This window comes from Equus caballus, chromosome 20 (genome assembly GCF_041296265.1).
Source record: "Equus caballus isolate H_3958 breed thoroughbred chromosome 20, TB-T2T, whole genome shotgun sequence".
Taxonomy (NCBI): domain Eukaryota; kingdom Metazoa; phylum Chordata; class Mammalia; order Perissodactyla; family Equidae; genus Equus; species Equus caballus.
In genome coordinates, this window is record NC_091703.1 from 27922356 (window position 1) to 27942728 (window position 20373).

A 20373-nucleotide genomic window follows, 5' to 3' on the forward strand; every position below is an offset into this window, starting at 1 on the left:
CTCATGTGACCAATTTGCCAGCACTGGAGTTGCTAGGTACTAATACTGACTGGCAACAACTGGCAGAAGCATTCTGGTTACTTGGCTGTTTAGTACTTCTCCTGTGGCGGATGCACTCTGGTGGAAGTTAACATGTGATAGAAAAATCTTCACACTTTGTGCTCTCTCTGAACAGTGAGCCCAGCTATTAGTCTCTGTGCACGAGTTCATGTCTATTCTGATATCTGAAAGCAGTAGATGACTAGGTCCACCGCCCAAAGCTCTGCCCATTAAGAGGATTCCCCTCTCACTGCTCTCTTTCAGAGATATTACAGGATGGGAAGTAGTGCATTAGCACTTCTCCAACGCTGGTAGCCTGATAGAACTGTGTTAGAGACATTCATTCAAGAACCTACTTAACACTCCCAATGAGGCACTTTATTTTTAAGCTTGAAGACAAAATTCAGGGTTGTTTTTAGGCCTAAGAAGCAGAACAATAAACAAAGAGCCAGCAGATATTTGCTAATGTTTTAAATCGATTCACATTCTTACTAAGTCCAGGCTCTAGCACCAGCAAAAAGGACTTTCTTGTTGAACAGGAGCCAAATACGATGTACTTAAGTGGGCTTTGAACCCACTTAAGTTACACCGCTGAACTACTCAGCCATTTGAAAAGAAAGACCGTTGCGCATGGCTCATGTTCTTGAGTAAAATATGAGACTAACACACACAAGCAAGTCACTAGTAAACCTTTCCCCGTCTTCTTCCTCACCTCCAAAAAAACCCAGCATGTGGTCCCACTTATCTACATCATGCTGGCTGCCTCCTGCCACTGGGAATCGTCTTGGTCAGAGCTCAGTAATCTCTGAAAGCTGTGGGCTGAGTCCCGGGGAAACCTCCAGCAAGAACATCTGCACGTCCAGGTTCCTTGCGAGGACCTCAGTGCACAGACGTGCAGAGAAACACACCCCAAGCCCATCTAAATCCACCTGGAGCGTCCTGGGTCTAAGTGAAACTTCCTGTTGATCCCATTGAAGCTGAGCGAGTGAACTCCTGGCACTCCTGGAACACTCCTGAGCACCCTGAACCGATTCTTGGCCGGAAGGGGGCAAGGCCCACTCAGAGCTCTGCGCGACTCCAGGTTTCCCTAAATCGGGCACCTCAGTGGAAACGCCCAGGAACGGAAAGGTGATGATCAAGCTGACTGTGAACCGAGCTTCTGAGTTCTTCGTGGGAACCAAGCGATGGGAGCATCCAGGAAAGGAGTCACCACGAAAGGCAGGGTCAGCAGTGGGCTCTGCTCCACTGAGATTTCCCTGCAGAATCTTGTCTTATCCATCTCCCTCCCCACGGTACCCGCATACTTCTCTTCTCTCTCGTCCCCCAAAAATCAGGTGACAACTGAAAATATTTGCCTGGCAATAAATAAATTGCTAGAGACAAGTGGCTGTCGACGCTCGGTTTTCGACCTTTTCCTTTCAGAAAGCCCTCAGGGGGACACTTTCCATTCCTAACGAAGCGGAGATGAGCCCCCTCCACACCCCCTTAGGGGCCTCATTCTATTCACACCCAGCTGTCCACGTGCCAGTGGTGAACCCTGAGAGAACAACCATCTCTTCTAGACAGAACAAAGAGCGCAGAGGTTCCTGGACCCTGCTTTGGTGCAATTGCAAATACGTCTGGGGAGGAGAATCCTCAAAACACAAGCCTTTCTGAGCACAGCTGTTTCCGCCCGGTTTCGAACCGGGGACCTTTCGCGTGTGAGGCGAACGTGATAACCACTACACTACGGAAACTTCGCTGCCCTGTGTTTTCTCTTCTATGCTCAACAGATGCTTCTTTTAGCGAATCTGGAAAGAAAAGCCAAAGGGGCAAGGAAGTGGAGTAATACAGGTAGGGAGAATGCAGCTATATGAACCCTGCCTCATAACGCTACAAAGGTGGTATCTACACTTCTTATTCCTCATCAGAAAACACTGTTTTGCCTGCTGAATCTAAGCTCCCATTCCAAACCCATTGAATCTGATTGTTCAGGTGAGGGCTTCAGGTCTGGAGCTGGAGGATAGTTAATATTGAGACAAACTCCCCCTGAAGTAAATTTGGAAAACCCGAGTGTGTGCAAATGTAGTTTGGAGTTTGAATACGTGACGTTGGTTTTAATAGGGAAATATTTTAACCAAGAGTTCTAACTATCTACTAATGAAATCTCTTTCCTGAGAACCTACTATGTGCTAGGCACTGAGCCACATAATCTACCAAGTAGTAAGACACTGCCAAATACTTCATAAATGGGGTAGTGAGTTGTTTAAGAACTCATTCAAGCAAGTCCCAGATGGATAATTGGGGGTTTGTGTTGAAATTCTGTGAAGTCATCTGGAACCACAGATGAAATCAAATCCTCAGTAGGATTTGGAATAGAATTAATTTATAAACAGCGTAAAACCCCTATTGAGAGCCACTAAAATAAATACATAGATACTTCTCTGTTATTTTGGTTACCAGAAGAAAGAACTGCAACGTGAGATGGTTGTGTCACCTATAAGACACAAGTATAAAAGGTCCAAGGACAACTCTCGCCAGGCTTAAAACCACTGATGCAAAAGGAATCCAACTTTTGTTGGTAAGGCACAGAGCTTACTAAGTTCACAAACGTATGCCCTCTATTGCCTGACGAAACCATCAGAAAGGAATGTGTCATGCATTTCATTGGTCCATCCAGCTCAGTGCTCTGTCTCTGGCCTTTTAGACACTCTGTGCCAGCAAGCAAAGAGATGGCATGAGAGATTCTTGCCTTTGCACACTGAGAGAAAAGCAAGCCTGTCAGTGCTGGCGTCAGAGCTGCATTGGGAGGAGTGAGAATGTAGTTAGTGCAAGAAGGGGCATACTCAAAAAAGAGTCCCCATGCATTGGCACACATGGGAGTTCTTATATTATTCTATTATTGTGGTTCTTAACATAGGGTAAAATCATCTGTAGAGTCTATAAAATATACTTATCTAGAGATTGTAAATACCTAAATGTAACAGATGCAAATTAATAAAAATCTATGTAGAAAAATGTCTTTATGACCCAGAGAACACAGAGGAACTTTTAAAAAAGTAAAAATACTTTAAAAGAACAGACAGTAAAGCAAAGCATTGGTGTAGTTTACTTTATGCAAATCAAAGATATTTTCAATGACAGAGTAAATGACAATGAAAAAGTAAATAGATGTGATAGAAGTAAAAATATCTGAAATGTTTAAAAATGACAACTTTATATAGTACAGTAAGGAGCCATGAAAATCAGCAAAATCAGACAGAAAGCTCAATAGGAAATGGGAAAGGAAGGGGGGCAGGATATTAATCAGAGTCAAGATAGAGAAGACTCTGAAAAGATTAACAAAGATTTTAAACATTTAATACTATCAGTAATGTATAAAAAGGCAAAATAAAATGAGATATTACTCTACTTAGAATAAGCTGGAAGAATCAGAGACGCAGATGTGTCAATTATCACAGGAATGGGGATATAATAACCCTACCATGTCCTGCTGGTGGAAGTTTATACTGGTGCGGCCATTCTGAACAGCAGTCTAATACTTTTTACTCAAGTTAAGATTATTCATCCCAACGATACAGGTATTCTGCGCCTGGGTATGTATGATCACTCCCACACACAAAAAGCCTCACAAAGGCGGAGATTGTATCATATGGGTATGTTAACTGCAGCATTATTTTTGGTCTTTCAGGATCCAATTCAACCCTGATGCCATCATTGGGTGCTAAATAGGTAGGTGTGATAAATGCATCATATTGAATATTATGCAACTATGAGGTGTAATAGAGTAGATGTACATGTAACATGCATGAACCTTAAAAAGAAACTTTAAAAAAAATATTAAGCACAATAATCATTTTTCCTTTGTTACGCTAATCATTCTGCTCTCTGGTCTTCAAAATTGCTGTTGTCTCCACTTTCTCATCTGTTTATCTTCGTGCATTTATGCCTTAAATATCCCTAATATTCTCTGTAGTACAGTTTGAGATAGAAAGCAAATGCTGTGCTTAATCTGCCATAATTATAATTCTCTATCTCTAACTTACTGTGAAACACCAAAGATTAGTAAAATAGTAGGTGGTGATAGGGAAGCATCCTTTATTGGGATCAAAGTACTAAAGAGGCTAGAAAATAATTTTTTATGTCAAATTTCCCTGTCTCTCATTTCACCACTGACCATGTCAACCTAATTAGGTTAAACTGAAGAAAGAAATGTCACTCCAGGACATGGTCAGAACTTTCCCGGCAAGCTGTTGCTGTTTCTGATCGCTCTTCCTAATTTCTGACAAATGCTGGCTCGGTCACCACCATCCTCCCTCCCCTGCTGCTCTGGCTTCTCAGAATATGGAGCTAAGGGACAGGATCCACATGAGCTCCACTTTTAGGAGCCACAAATGAGATTATCTTCTGTTCCTGAGCATTAATTTCTCTCCCTGGTGCTGGGCTCAAGGCCCGCTCAGGCCGTCTGAATCCCTGGTCTCCTCTTCATTGGCTAAAGCTGACAACATGCCGTATTTCCATAGTTTCCACAATAGTCCCCCAAATCAGCCATTAATTCTGTGTTCTGTGAATATTTGGCAATTATAGGCACTCAGGCTTTGTTGAAAATACTTTTAGGTGGCTCCTTATGGTATCCAGAAAGAAATTAGGAAATGTAGATGTCAGTGAGATCCCAGAACCTTGCAGTCCACTGTAGCAGGAAACACCCAGATGGGAAAGATTGTGAAACAACTTCTTGGTCTCTCTGTTATGAAATAAAAACCCAGGAAAAAGGGGTCAGTGCTTGGATTACTTTGGATCTAGTGGGGAACAAAACTAGGGGCCAGCTCCAGGGCCAAGTGGTTAAGTTCGCACCCTCCCCTTCAGCAACCCAGGTTTTGGCTGGTTCGGATCCCAGCGGTGGACATGGAATGCTCACCAAGCCATGTTGAGGCAGCATCCCACATAGCACAACCAAGAATATACAACTGTGTACTGGGGACCTCTGGGGAGAAGAAGAAAGAAAAATGATTGGCAACAGATGTCAGCTCAGGTGCCAATCTTCAAAAAAAAAAAAAAAAACTAGGGCTCTCTGCATGTAGCACACAAGTGATAACCACTACACTAAGATACAGTGTCCCTGCTGAGGAGGACAGGGGCAAACGCTAGAAGCCAGCAACACATTGGCTGCAGTTAACAGGTTTAAGGACAGTCTCAGCACAAGCTCAAGTAAAGAGGATATTTTAAGTGCTAAGTAACTTTACAGGCATCTCACTTGGCATAAGTTTGAAAGGCCCATCAGTTAGAATACACTGGGAAAAAGTGAGTTTACATGTCCAGAAATGGACTCACAAAATTTGGTTTCTTAGATATTGTTCACAAGCTAAGTTGAGATAATAATGCATGAGGAAGCTGATATATGCATAAAACTACAATAAATATATAGTATGGGAAATGTATACATGTGTACATATATATTTTTTCTCCCTGGTTTTGGTCCTAATGAATAAACTATTTCTGCCTTGATTTTAAACTTCCCACAAATCATCCAGGCTACTTACGCCTTGTTGCACACCTTTGCCTGAACAGTGCCCCTGTCTTTGTTTTTCAAACCTCAAGAAAATGTCTACTTTAGGAGTGTTAAAAGTGGGTGTCTCAGGCCGGCCCAGTGGCGTAGTGGTTAAGTTGGTGCATGGACCTACACACTGCTCATCAAGCCAGGCTGTGGAAGCGTCCCACATAGAAGAATTAGAATGACTTACAACTGGGATATACAACTACGTACTCGGGCTTTGGGGAGAAAAAAACAAAAAAGGAAGATTGACATCAGATGTTAGCTCAGGGCCAAAAAAAAAAAAGCAGGTGTCTGAAAAATCTCACTACCAAGGTCCTGACAGGCTACCAACATAAGAAAAAGAGCTCTCAAATTGATGTCCTGTCTGATAACACTTCAATTCTTCAGGCCATTCGGCTTCAAAAAGACAAAAACCCTGTGAGGCCATTTGCCCCTTAGACAACAGAGAAGAACATTTGGTACCTGCATCCCCTATGTGCTCAAAAGAAAGTGAGCCCAACCTGCCATGGAAAGATGGCTTTTCAATGATGCCCACCTCCTCACAAAGGCGAAGGCTCACAGAGGTTGCTCTGGAAGCAATGCCAAGCAATAGATTCATTCCAGGGACAAGGGAAAGTGTCAGGGAAAGATTGTCTTTTAGAGTAGAAGTGCTCAGCAAAGAAAGCTGAGAACCGGCCTCCAATAAGTAAATATGCATGTGCTGTTCACCGCATAGTTCTTTCAAATGTTATGAATGCTCGAAAAATTTATCATAAAATATTGGCCATCTTCATTCATTTTTTGCACAAAAGCCAAGAGGTCTTTGGATCATAATGGAAAGTGTCATGTTCCTCTTTAAACTGTCAGTTCTCCATCCCCTATCACATTCAGATTAAATGCAAATTCCATAGTATGGAGGGTCTTCCTTTACCTCCCTGATCCAACACATGTCATTTTACTTACACTCAGTGGAATAAATTTCCCTGAGGAAAAGGCATAAATAAAAGCACACTCTGATTCAAACTTACAATTGGAGCTCCTCACACTGCATTCACCCTCTGTTCCACGTTCACCTCAATGCAGAAATACCTTCTCCATGCAAGGCTATTCAACCACCTCCATTTTTTTTTTCCATCAACTAAGTAACATCATTTCCCCTAGCAAGTACTTCCTCAGCATTAAGACTGGAGGGGATGCCTCTTTTCTGTGCACATATGAGAAAACACAGTGGCTTTTATAGCTGGCATTCCATGCAGCGCTCTTATTGTAACTAAATTACTGTGTGTAACTAAATTATGATCACCTCAGGTACCCTGTCCCGCCTTCTAGGTTGTCAGTTCCTTTAGGGCATCGGATACCTCCAGTGACCAAAGTGGGAGTGGGCTATTCAATGGTTTCTTTAAAATAAACGTCAAACCAAATTGCTGAGAAAGCTTTACAAACACGCATATGCCTTAAATATAATAGGGCTTTATCTTGCGGATCTGATCTCAAAGCAAAAAAAGGTGGGGCTAGGATTGTGCTAATGATAAACAAGCCTCTCTCCTCCACCGCCCACAATATTTTCATCAGGTCAAGTACTGGCTGTCACGAGAGGGAGCCAGTCAGCGACCATTCTCAAAGGGCCAGGCGCCTCTGTCCTGTCACTACTTTCTCAAGACTACCTTGGGGACAAACACTTTTTCACCACTGAGCACCTTTGCAGGGGTTCAGCATTAGAACCTGGTAGAAGGCAGATCGCTTCCAGTGTCCGAGGTAAGGACAGCGACTTAGGAGAGTTGAAATGTGGTGAATAACAAAAGAGAGTCAAGTAAGTCACAAAGGTCATCTTCCTGCTATGAGACTTTAACGGACACCACACACCGAGATGACACGTTCCCGAGCAGTAATCATGAGTGACACAGAACAGAAGAGAGAAGTTCGTTTGACGTCTGCTAGACTTACTCGCCAGATTCCACTTCCACAAACTTCCCAGCCACCCCGACACCCGCGCCTGACAGACAGCTGGGCGCAGTCGGCCACCCCGCCCTCCGCCCCTCGGTCTCTCAAGACGTTGCCCGAGGAAGTCCCCTAAGCTAGGCCAGGCGGTTCTAGTTCCTAAAGGATGATTTTCAGTCATCAGGAGATGAAGATCAGAGGGCGTTACAAAGTCAGAGAAATGTGAGAAGATATCAAGAAAGTTCTTGAAATAAAATTTCCCAGAAGCCTGCCTAAGATTTCCCTGCCTGGTGCTTGTAAAGTAAGTGGGGCTCCAAGAGTAGCATTTGCCTGACTGTGAATTACGAGTTTACATGTTGTTGGATCTAAGAATCGGAAGGCGTTGAGGAAAACAGCGCCTCATCGAAGTACGAATTAAAGAACAAATTTTCAGTTCATTGTGACTAGTTGATGAATGTGGAAACACGAGGCAGTTGAGTTTCCGTAGTGTAGTGGTTATCACGTTCGCCTAACACGCGAAAGGTCCCCGGTTCGAAACCGGGCGGAAACAAGCACAACGTTTTCCTGTGAAAAATGAATTCTCTTCCAGAAATGTTCTATCTGAATTTCTTCACATTTCCATCAACTACCAAATCTTTGTGCTCACTTTACAGCCCGGGACTTTCATTTACAAGAATTAAATAACGTGATGAGACCTCAGACTTGCTTCCTCGGTCCACTTAACAAGTAATCCTGACCTATCCATTCCGTTGGGTTAGAGAAGATCCTGCGCTTGTCTCCGGCGGCTGACCGTCCTAGGAGGCGTTCCCATCCGTTATGTGCAGGAACAGAGAATGACTCTCCTGACTCACAAGCGTGGCTGATGAACGCAAGGAGGATCAAGAAACCGACTGTAACTGCAGGAGAAAGAGCCAGGGGAGAGTGGCTCCTGGAGTCAGAGAGGGAACAGAACGGAAGGGAGAGATCAAGTGGAGCCTGATCATTTCTTTAAGGACTTTGACCTTTATTCTGATAAAATGTAGAGACGTTGGATTTTAAGCAGGGAAGTAACTTTACGCGACTGGAGTGTTTTAAAAGGGCCCCTCTGCCAGCTCTGGGGAGAATATTTTGCACAGAGAAAACAATTGAAGTAAGGAGATCTGTTAAGTCCGTCTCATCGTGCTACATATCAGAAATCACTGTGGCTCACATGGAATGGTGGCAGTCGAGTTGGTGAGTAGTCACAGTATAGATATATTTTAAAGATAGAATCAAGAGACATTCCTGAGAAGGGGGATGTGAAGAGGGACAGAAAGTAGAATCAATGAAGACTTTGAGGTATTTTGCTGAAAACCTGGAAGGATGGAGCTGCCATTATGCGAAATGAGGAAGACTGGATGTAGCGGTATTATTAGGGAAACATTGGGCATTTTAGACACGGTAACTTTTAGATGCCTAGTATAAAACACTCAGGTGTAATGCTAAGAAATTAGTTGAATATACAAATCTGGAGTTTAATGGAGTGATCTAGACTGCAGATACAAATTAGTGAGTTGCACTCACATAGACATTAGTTAAACCATGAGAACAGAAGAAATCAGGGAGTGAGTGTGGATAAAGAAGAGGACCATGGAGCAAGCCCTGAGACATTCCAGCATACAAAAGTGTGAGTGAGAAGAGGTGAAGCAAAGGATATTGTGAAGGAGAAGCCAGTGAGGTAGAAAGCGAATCAGGACAGCACTGTCTTGGAAGTCAAATGAGGAAAATATTTTAAGAAGGATAATGTGCCTATGCCTCCTGAGAAGTCAAGGACTTGAAAGTGATCATTAATTTTAGACACTGAGAGGTCATTGGTAATCTAGACAAGAAGTTTCCATGAAGCGTTGGGGGCAAATAAGCTGAATGCAGTGAGTTTGGAGAAGAATGAGAGGAAATAAACTGCAGATAATAAATCTGTATAGTGCTTTAGAGATTTTGTATAAAGTCATCTGAGAAATAAGACAGTAGCTGGAAGAAAATCTTGGGGCAAGAAAAACCTTTTTAAGATAGGAGTAAAATAGTATTTTTTATGTTCATGAGAATAATCCAATAGTCAGAAGATTGGCCTAGTCAACGCAGATAAAACGCTCTTTGAGCCATTAGTAATACTGATAGGAATACAAGAAAATTCCTTTCCTTGAGCTGCCCAAGGAATTTTCTGAAGTTTTATGATAGCACATGTCACAAATGGATTTTAATTCCATGTTTCTCTTCCTTGTTATTTTTCCTTTTTAGGACAAAGTTACATGAGGACTGGTACTAGAATGATGCTAAAATTGAAAATGGTGGAAGGAATCATGAGATGTCCACTATGGAGTAAAAGATTTGGCAATCCACTAGTTTGCCTTGTCATTAGTCTCATTTAATAGACACTGCTCCACTGTCAGCCTGAAATCACAAAAGTAATAAATGAATTTTAAGAGTGGCCATGTTTTCTAACATGTAACCGTGACATCCAACCTCCAGCCATATCTGATTGGGCCAGAGCTCTCAAACTCAGTCAATCCATGGGCTAACAAGTCACCTGTAAGGAGACCTATAACCTGATCCTCAATAAAAGTCTGCTCCAAAAGTGGTTCAAATATTTAGATAGGTGGTCCACACGGATTTTTTAGGGGGGAAATTGGAACAGGAAAAAGCAAAGAGAATCTGACAGTAGACAGAAGAGATATAATAGATTCAAAGAAAAAACGACGCTGAGAGATTTACTGATTCAAATTAATCCCTAATTGCCAGCATATAGAGCAATGAACTACTGCCATTGAATGGGGTCACGATAATCTAGACCCTCTATAGATCTTGTTAAATTTACAGACTCTTCTAGCTGGAGTATAGGTGACCTTATCCCTAAAACCCTAATTGGGTAACTCCCACTCCAGCTAGCTTCTAGATAATAGAGCAATGAAAGGGAGATGGAGGAAGCTAACACCAAGTGTCTCCTCTTATGACCTTTCTTTAGGAAAAGGAAAATATGCCTTTCCAGCTCCATCAACCCAACATCTCTGGAGGGCCAGATCTAAGGTGATGTTTGCTCCTCCCTCACGGTCTCTTCAAGCATGTGTCCTCTTTGCTTTAGACAAAGAAGAACTTAAGCACTCATTCATTTAATACATATTTATTGAACATATACTATGTATCAGATACTGCATTAATCACTGGGATAACAGCTGTGAATAAAATAGACAAAAATTTCTTTCCTTTCTAGTGGCAGGGTTATAGAAAATTTTTAAAAGTAAAGTTGCAAATAAAATGCTAGATGATATGATAATAAATGCTAAGGAGAACAATTGATCAGGGAAGGGTATATAGGGGAGGAAGACATTTCCTCTACCCACTCTGGGTCCTTCTGGCCAGACCACGATTTAAATTCATGTGAGACAGAATAACAGGAGAAAATTAAACAAAGCTTTGTAACATGTATACACGGGAGAAGCTCAGGCAAACTGAGCAACTCGCCAAAATGGCGGAAGCTTTCACCTTAAATACCATCCGCAGCTAAAGACAAAGGGCAATGTTGCAGGTGGGGGCAGTCAGTTATGGGAGATTACCAGAAAAGCACAGTAAACAAAGGTAAGGTTATTATGCAGATTTAAGTTCATACCTTCTGTATTTATTAAGAGTTTCTAGAGATAAGGTCATCCTCCCTTCTTCCTGGTACAGAGAGGGAGATACGTTTACAGAGGGAGATTTCCTTTACAAACGTAAATGACTCTTAACAAAAGGTAAGTAAATTCTACCTTTCAGAATTTCTTTCCTGTCTGCAGTTTTTAAAAGTAACCAGCCCAAAGTAATCCTCATGCCAAAGAGATATATCTTGGGGTGGCCAATTCCAGTCCCCCATAGACATTAAGGGTGAGTTTTCCTTTTCAATTTCTAAATGGACTATTAGGTGACATTTGAGCAAAAGTCCAAAGGAAGTAAACAAATGAGCCATGGGGATATCTAGGTAAATTCATTCCAGACATAGGATATAGTACCCTAAAAGACCCTGATGTGGAGTTTACCTTGTGTATTTGAGGAATATCAGGGGACTAATTCTGCTGGAGTAAATTGAGTGATATTGTAGTGTACATATCAGTTATCTATTGCCACAAATATACTGCTTAACAAACCATCCAAATTCAGAAGCTCAAAACAATTTGAATCTAGTTAGCTCACTAGTCTATGAATCACTAGCACAGATGGGATTGACCAGACTGTTCATGTTCCAGCTGGGCTGACTCACATCTCTGGTGAACAGACAATCAGCTAATCTCCATACATCTCTTATTCTCCAGCATGCCTACCTCAGTCAAGTTCTCAAGATGGCTCAGGGCAAAAGCCACCAGGAAAAAAAAGAAGAAAAAAACCCTCCTGGAAGTAACAAGTGATTATGAGCACGGTTGTAGGGCACAAGTTTAATATACACAAGTCAATCACTTTCTTATCTAGCAATGAATAATTGGAATTTTAAGTTAAAAACACAATATGATTTACATTAGCACCCCTTAAAGTGAAATACTTAGGTATAAATCTAACAACATTTATATAATATCCATAGGAGAGAAATTACAAACTCTGATGAAAGATATCAAAGAAGGACTAAACTAATAGAAAGATTCCATGTTCATGGGTAGAAAGACTCAATATTAACAAAATGTCAGTTCTTCCCAACTTTATCTGTAAATTTGACACAATCTCAGTCTAAATCTCAGCAGGTTATTTTGTGGGTATTGACAAACTGATTCTAAAGTTTATATGGAGAGGCAAAAGATCCAAATAGTCAACACAATATTGACAAAGAAGATCAAAGTTGGAGGTCTGACTCTATCTGACTTCAATAATTGTTATAAAGATACAACAATCAAGACATTGTGGTATAGGCAAAAGAATAGATAAATAGATCAATGAAACAGAATAAGAAGTGCAGAAGTAAACTGACACAACTATAATCAGTCAATCTATGATGAAGGAGAAAAGCAATACAACGGATAAAGGACAGTCCTTTCAACAAATAGTACTGGAACAATTGCACATCCACATGCAAAAAACAATATCTAGGCACAGAACTGACACTCGTGGGGGACTGGAATTGGCCACCCCAAGATATGTCTTTTTGGCATGAGGATTATTTGGGGTTATTACTTTTAAAAACTGCAGACAGGAAACAAACTGTGAAAAGTAGAATTTACTTACCATTTGTTAAGAGTCATTTACATTTGTAAAGGAAATCTCCCTCAGTAAAGGTGTCTCCCTCTCTGTACCAGGAAGAAGGGAGGATGACCTTATCTCTAGAAACTCTTAATAAATACCGAAGGCGAGGACTTAAATCTGCATAATAACCTTACCTTTGTTTACTGTGCTTTTCTGGTAATCTCCCATAACTGACTGCCCCCACCTGCAACATTGCCCTTTGTCTTTAGCTGCGGATGGTATTTAAGGTGAAAGCTTCCGCCATTTTGGCGAGTTGCTCAGTTTGCCTGAGTCTCTCCCATGTATACATGTTATAAAGCTTTGTTTAATTTTCTCCTGTTATTCTGTCTCACATGAATTTAATTCATTGTCTGGTCAGAAGGATCCAGATTGGGTAGAGGAAATGTCATCCTCTTCTATACATTCTTCACAAAAATTAACTCAAAATGGATCATAGATCTAGATGTAAAGCACATAGCTATAAAGCTCCTAGAAGATGACATAGGAGAAAATCTAGATGCCCATTAATTCTAGTGATGACTTTTCAGATACAACACCAATGGCACAAGCCATGAAAGAAACAATCGATCAGTTGGACTCAAGTAAAATTAAAAACTTCGGCTCTGAAAATGACTCTGTCAAGAGAATGAGAAGACAAGTCACAGACTGGAAGAAAATATTTGCATAAGACACAACTGATAGAGGACTGCTATCCAAAATATACAAAGAAGTCTGAAAACTCAACAACAAGAATATGAACAACCTGAGTAAAATGGGCAAAAGATCTGAACAGATGCGTTAACAAATAAGATATACAGATGGCAAATAAGCAAATGAAAAGATGGTCAACATTATGTCATTATGGAAATGCACATTAAAACAACAATGAGGTTACCACCACTTACCTATTAAAATGGCCAAAATCCAAAATACTGATCATACCAAATGCTGGGAAGGATGTGGAGCAATAGAAAGTTTCATGCATTGCTGGTGGGAATGAAAGATGGAACAGCCACTTTGGAAGACAGTTTGACAGTTTCTTATACAACCAGACAATCTTACCAACCATACCGTCCAGCAATCACATTTCTTGGTATTTACCCAAATGAATTGTGTGGGGGATCAGAATTTGCCACCTCAAGATGTGTCTCTTTGGCATGAGGATTATTTCTGGGTGGTTAATTTTTAAGAAACTGCATACATGGGGAAAGCTCTGAAAAACCAAATAGAAGTTACTCTTTGTAAGAGAGATTTACATTTGTAAGGGAAATCTCCATTTGTAAAGATATTTCACTCTCTATACCAAGATGACCTTATCTCATGAAACTCTTATCAATGCTGAAGGCAAGGACTTAGATCTGCGTAATAACCTTATTCTTGTTTAGAGTGTTTTTTCTGGTAATCTCCCATAACTGACTCCCACCACCCCCAATATTCTCCTTTGTCCTTTAGCTGAAGATGGTATTTAATATGGCAACCTCAGCCGTCCTGCCAAGTTGCTCAATTTTCTTCAGTTTCTCCCATGTATAGATGTTATAAAGCATTGTTTGATTTTCTCCTGATATTCTGTCTCATGTCAATTTAATCCATAGCCCAGCCAGAAGGACCTAGAGGGTAAAGGATTTTTCTTCCTCCCCTACAACTGAAAATTTATGTCCACCCAATAACCTACACACAGATATGTATAGCCCTTTATTCATAATTGCCAAAATTTGGAAGCAACCAAGAAGTTCTTCAGTAGCTGAATAAATAAGTAAACTGTGGCACATCCAGACAATGGAGTATTATTCAGCACCAAAAAGAAATGAACTACCAGGCCATGAAAAGATATGGAGGAGCACTAAATGCCTATTACTAAGTGAAAGAAGCCAATCTGCAAAGGCTACATACTGTACAGTTCAACTACATGACATCTGGAGAAGGCAAAAGTATGAAGACAATAAAATGATCAGTGCTTGCCAGGGGTTTGGAGAGAGAGAGAGAGAAATAGAGCACAGAGGAGTTTGAGGACAGTAAGACTATTCTGTATGCTACTATAATGGCAGACATATGGCATGATATATTTGTAAAAACCTATAGAATGTACAACACCAAGAGTTAAACCTCGTGTAAACTTTGGACTTTGTGTGATAATTGATGAGGATCAAGGCTGCCCCTGCCCCAGGGAGAAGCCCAAGGTGTCCTGCCCTACATACTGATCTATATCATCCTCCAGGAAGCATAGGAGGGCCTGCCTTAATCCCATCTGATTCTTATCTAAAGTTATAGGACCACCCAATAACCAGACCCCACCTGCACTGATACCATTTTAATGACTTTTTTTTTTTTTTACTAATCTTTCTTTTGTCTTGTAAAGAGATAACTCACATACCTATGCCTTAAATTTAGCCCTACCCTCAACCCAAGTATGTAGCTCTTACTGCCCATGGGTCCTGTCCCCATGCCTGCAGCTCTTTACTGTCCATGGTCGCTGCTCCATGCTATTCTCTGAATAAAAGAACACTACTGCCAGACCTTGAGAGTCCAAGAAATCTTTCTTTTGACTCCTTGACTCACCGAGCCTGCATCAACAGTGATGTGTCAAAGTAGGTTCATCAGTTGTAAGAAATGTACCATTCTGATTTAGGATATTGACAGTGGAAGAGATTGTGTGTGTGGCAGTGGAGGGAGTATGTGAGAACTTTCCATTCAATTTTGCTGTTCTAAAAATGAAGGTTTTTAGAAGAGTTAAAACTGCTCTAAAAAATAAAGATCATTTTAAAAAATAAACAAAAAACTTAAACAACCAAAAAAAGCAAGCAAAAAGAAAAATGGTCTTATTCAAGAGTCTTCTTTGTGAAGTTTGCTAATATCCTATTGGCCAAACCAAGTCTCAGTGCTTAGCCAGGACAGAGTGGAAAGGCATTGCACAGTCAAATGAAAAACAGCATGGATGAAAGGAAGGGAGAACAATCGGAATCTTTAAGGTAATAAACGCACCCAAAGCAGCTAACTATTTCTGACTGATTTGAGTACAAAGGTCAAAATAAAAATTATCTTTTTGAAACTATTTAAATATTGAAGAGGTTAGAACATTCCACCCCAAAACAGGTTACTTTGACATATGGATAATTTTTAGCTAAAGGCAATGGAGAAGAAGCAGAGGCAAAAGAAACCACCATCTTTTTCTCCCTTTTAACTGTCTAAAATATAGACAATAAATATAGACAATAAAGTAAAATAAAACTGTCTAAAAATTCCACTTCTGTAAAGGAAATTTACACTTATAAAGGAAATCTCCATTAGGAAAGGTATCTGTACCAAGAAGAGAACAATTCTCAGAGACAACTGTAATCATCTGAGACTCTTATCTGCACAACAGGCAGCATTTATTTAGCATATATTTTCTCCCTCACCTTCCCATAATTTGCCCCTCATCCCACTCAGAAACCCCAAATCCCTATTCCTTTGTGTATCCCATGATGGTATATACATCTCAATCATCTGTGAAACTCTTATACATACATAAGTAATTAAAATTGTTTTTTTCTTCTATTTAAAAAAATCCTTTTTATATTATTGTTATATATTCCACATATTCCAGTTTCTTACCCCAACTCCATCATCATCCAAGTCATGATCATGACCCATCTGGCCAGTTATAACATCCCTAAGCCTCCAACCCATCCCTCACCCTGTCCTTAATCCGTCTCTGCTATTCATCCCACAAATGAACTGAAAGTTACAGGTGTCTAAGATGGATTGAGAGGCTCAGAGATAAAATTGGTATTTTTATTATACATTATTTGGACATTGAAACAAATAAATAATGTGATTTTCCTTTTAGGCCAAAGTAAAATGCTGAGAGCGTGAACTAATCACAAACTTAGAAAAAGACTGATTGTTCTGTGGCTATGTAACAAGTAGCCACCAGAACCAATACTAATCCAATTCAGTCTATCAATGATAAAACCATACTGAGAACATACTTTTGCAAGACAACCAATCACTGCCAACCCTTTCCTTCTGAGAGTCAGCCATCCAGGGATAGACTCACTTCACTAAACACACCTTTGAGTGCCAACCAAACAACAGCCTCTCCCAAATAACCAGGCTTCCACAGGTTATGTCAACCCACTTAGCCTCTGAAAGACTTTGTTCCCCTAAGCCCCTTCCCCACAAAACATCATCCATGGGCTCTCTCAGTCTCTGCTTTACCAACACAGCTGTCTCCTTAAATGAGCTTTGACTTTGTATTTCAAGTATCAGCAGTAGTTTCCTCATCCCTTTGAAAATGCCCCTTTGTCAAATCTGAAACTTCTAAATTTCATTTTTTGCTGGGGTTATATTTGTCATTAATTTTTCACTTCTGAAATTCTTGTGTAGTCTATACAATGATGTGGCCTCTACAATCACGATGTTTTGTCATAAATGGTGACTATGGTAGGCTTTGTTTCCTTTATATGTGTGTACCAATCAGATTCAGCAAACGAAATCCCAACTTTTGAAAACACACTGATGGCAAGGCTTCATACATTCACTCCACAAACATTTACCGAATGCCTCCTTTGTGTTCAGAACTGTTCTTGGTCCTGGAGATCCGGAAGTAAAAAAAAAAAATCTGTTCTCACAGACAGAAATTCTGGTAAAAGCCGACTGATAATTAAAAAAAAGAAAGAAAAGAAAGAAAGAAAAGGAAGAGAAAGGAAAATGTGCAATGTGTCCGATTCTGATTATTTTAACAGTAACAATAGCGACTTTAATACTTTTGAAAAACCCGCTCAAAGGTCAGGGAGACAATAGGGTGGACGAAGCTCGTAAGGGCCTCACGGAGCCTCTGTGGACTGACTCTGGGAAAGGGACAAGGAAAGTGGGGCTCTCAGAGAGTCAGCGGCCATTAGACACAAATCTCACCTCCAATGCCAATCTCTATCCTCGTACGCTCATTATCTTTACTAAAATTCCTTACTCAAGGTTCTATACCACTTTTTCCACAAGCTTTCTCTTACCCCTGCCCCCTACCCTTTGAAGAGAGGGACGAAGAAGGTAGGTGTCACTGCCGAGGATCACTAAATGAAGTCCACATTTAATCCCAATTTTATGTCTAAGACGCCATTTCCAATATTCGCCGTGACTACAAGATTAATTTTGATTTAAAATGTGTTAACTCTCCTTGGCCCGTACGGGGATCGAACCCGCGACCTTGGCGTTATTAGCACCACGCTCTAACCAACTGAGCTAACCGGCCACCGATGGAGCACTCTTTTTTACATCGGAAAGTGAAAAGCGTATTTTTGTTAACATCCCTGTGTTTGTTTAAAATTAAGGTGAATCTTTCTTGCCCCTTTCCAAAGGAGACTTTTTCGTTTAACTTCTTTTAACCAAGATCAAGTAATATTGTTTCTTCCAGACTCTCTTCCTGTTTTCCGTTTCCCCTTTCTGCACTCCCGCGCAAAGAAAAGGACAAAACGAAAACTCTGCCTCCAGCAGAAACGAACTTTGTTTCTGGTGAAAAACAGACTTTCTCAAACTCGATTCCGCCCCAAGAAAACATAGAGAAATATTCACAACAGAGGCTGGACAACAACTCAGAAACGCGTTTAGCAGGAGCGGGTGTACATGTGTGTGTGTGTTGAAAGAGACAAGTTTGAGCTCCAGAGCCCTCGCAAAGATCCTGGACAGGCAGCTCTCGCTCCTGGGCAAGTTTCCAGCAACTCAGCGTCCCGCTCGGAGTTTGGTGGCCACGTAGGCGAAGGCCATTTCGAGTGGAAAGAGGGATCCCAACCATTTCTGGAGTGACAATGGTACCCACGAGCGCTCTAGATTTTGGGGCCGCTTTCAAGTTTTCAGATTTCTATTCTGAGGGCTAAAAGAGTGACTGATAGTTGGGCACCAGACCCCTGCTGTGAGAAGTCCCAGCAGCTATGCAGATCTCCAAGCACTGGAGAAAAGGACGTGTTGGGATATCTGATCTAAGCGGGGTCTCTTAACATTGGCTTTAGAGGCTGTTTCCAACGGAAACAAGACACAAACAAACGCTGAAGAATTAACAGAGCTTAGACGTTTTATTCTTTTTGAAGTTGAGACTTTAGCCTTCAAAATTCTGTTACCGATAGCCATCCCCCAAATTTGAAAGCTATGTACCCCTGGAACGATTTTTGACGACTAATAAATTTTTATCATAAGATTAAGCAGTTATTTTTCTTTGTGTTATGATTATTGACCATTTAAAAATGAAACTGTGGCATCACTCTCAAAATATTGAACATAAATTCTGCATAATTTGATGCAATCATTTTTTATGAAAAAATAAATGCATAAACAAGTACTTCTTTTACAGCCTTTAATTTCAGGCCATTGTTTCCTTCTTGAACTTGTTTCCCACAAATATATATCAAAATATAAAATAATTTCATTCTTAAAGTTATTTTAACCTTCCTAAATCCTACTTTCCTGAAACAAAAAATATACATGCACATCACAATTATTTTAGGGGAGGGCTTAAGGCTCCAATTTTTATGAGTTGCTCTCTACTGAATTGTCAAAATTATTACCTATACACAATTAATCATAACAACAGAAATACTATGAATTTGAAAACTAATCAGTAAAATTAAAGGTAAAAATAACTGAATGCTTATTTAAATGATACAACTAGGCTTTTAAAATTAGTTCACACAATCATGAATAAACATACACATTGCCATGATAAGTCATGTTTCAGAATTAATTTCATGCCTCTTTTATAACTACTGAGGAGATGTATTTTAATATACAAATAAAAGGAAAGTAGATCAGATTTTGTTATACAAATGTCTCACAATCATTTAACATTTTCTGAGTTCTTTCCAGAAAAATCACATAGTAGTCCACATCAGTAATTATTTTTGATATGTTATTACATTTGATAACTTGACTAGATTCTCCCTTAATTTATTACAAGTCAATAACCGGAAACTTCCTGACTTGCTAAAGGATGGTTACCCAGGTATTAGAATAATTTAATTATCTTAACCTTTCCCAAGCCATTCTAATTGTCCCTGTGTTGAATGCTGTAGTTTGTTGCACTTTGAGGCAATCAATCTTGGTGAGATTTTAGAAGAATAAGAGGAACATACTCCTTTTGCAATGTGAGAAAAGGCCATTAAGAAATGTATACCTTGATATCAGGAGTGCTCTCAGAAAGGTCAGTTTTAGATTAAATCCATATGGTAGTTGATGATTAGGAAATTGATCGCCTGATGCTGGGCACTTGCACTTCTTGCAAGGTCGTCCTGTGCCCCAAGAGTGAGATTAGCCTGGTTTGATCACTGTCGCATTGGACCAATGGAACTCACTCCCTGAAAAGTGAGAAGGGGAGACATGCACCAACTATCACATGCCCTACTTTGTGGTAGCCACATTCCTGAGGGTTGGGTATTACTGAATGTTTAAGTAAGTTCATCATGATCACATGGTTAACAAGCAGCCAGGGAACAGGAAAGCCATCCTCATCTATGCCTTGGGAGTCAGAATTGAAACACTTTGGAATTTGGACCTATGCAGTCAGTGGAGAGATACTCCTAAAATCTCAGTAACATTAGGAAATATATTAATTTAATTATCCACATTAACAGGGCACAAGAAACTTGCTACATGAACTACAAGTTTATCTTCATTGGTGTGAAAAGGATTTTGATGACATCACAAATTGTTTCTTATTTGTGGGGAAAAGT

The 20373-nt window shown here is 40.3% G+C and overlaps 3 non-coding genes across 3 annotated transcripts; 1 reads left to right on the forward strand and 2 right to left on the reverse strand.

The window, feature by feature from the left end:
* Positions 1-1702: 1702 nt before the first annotated feature.
* Positions 1703-1775, reverse strand: TRNAV-CAC (transfer RNA valine (anticodon CAC)). The gene has a single exon. It is a non-coding gene; the product is annotated as a tRNA-Val (tRNA).
* A 6191-nt stretch (positions 1776-7966) lies between these two features.
* On the forward strand, positions 7967-8039 carry TRNAV-AAC (transfer RNA valine (anticodon AAC)). The gene has a single exon. It is a non-coding gene; the product is annotated as a tRNA-Val (tRNA).
* Positions 8040-17832: 9793 nt separating this feature from the next.
* TRNAI-AAU (transfer RNA isoleucine (anticodon AAU)) lies at positions 17833-17906 on the reverse strand. Its single transcript has one exon. It is a non-coding gene; the product is annotated as a tRNA-Ile (tRNA).
* Positions 17907-20373: the final 2467 nt, after the last annotated feature.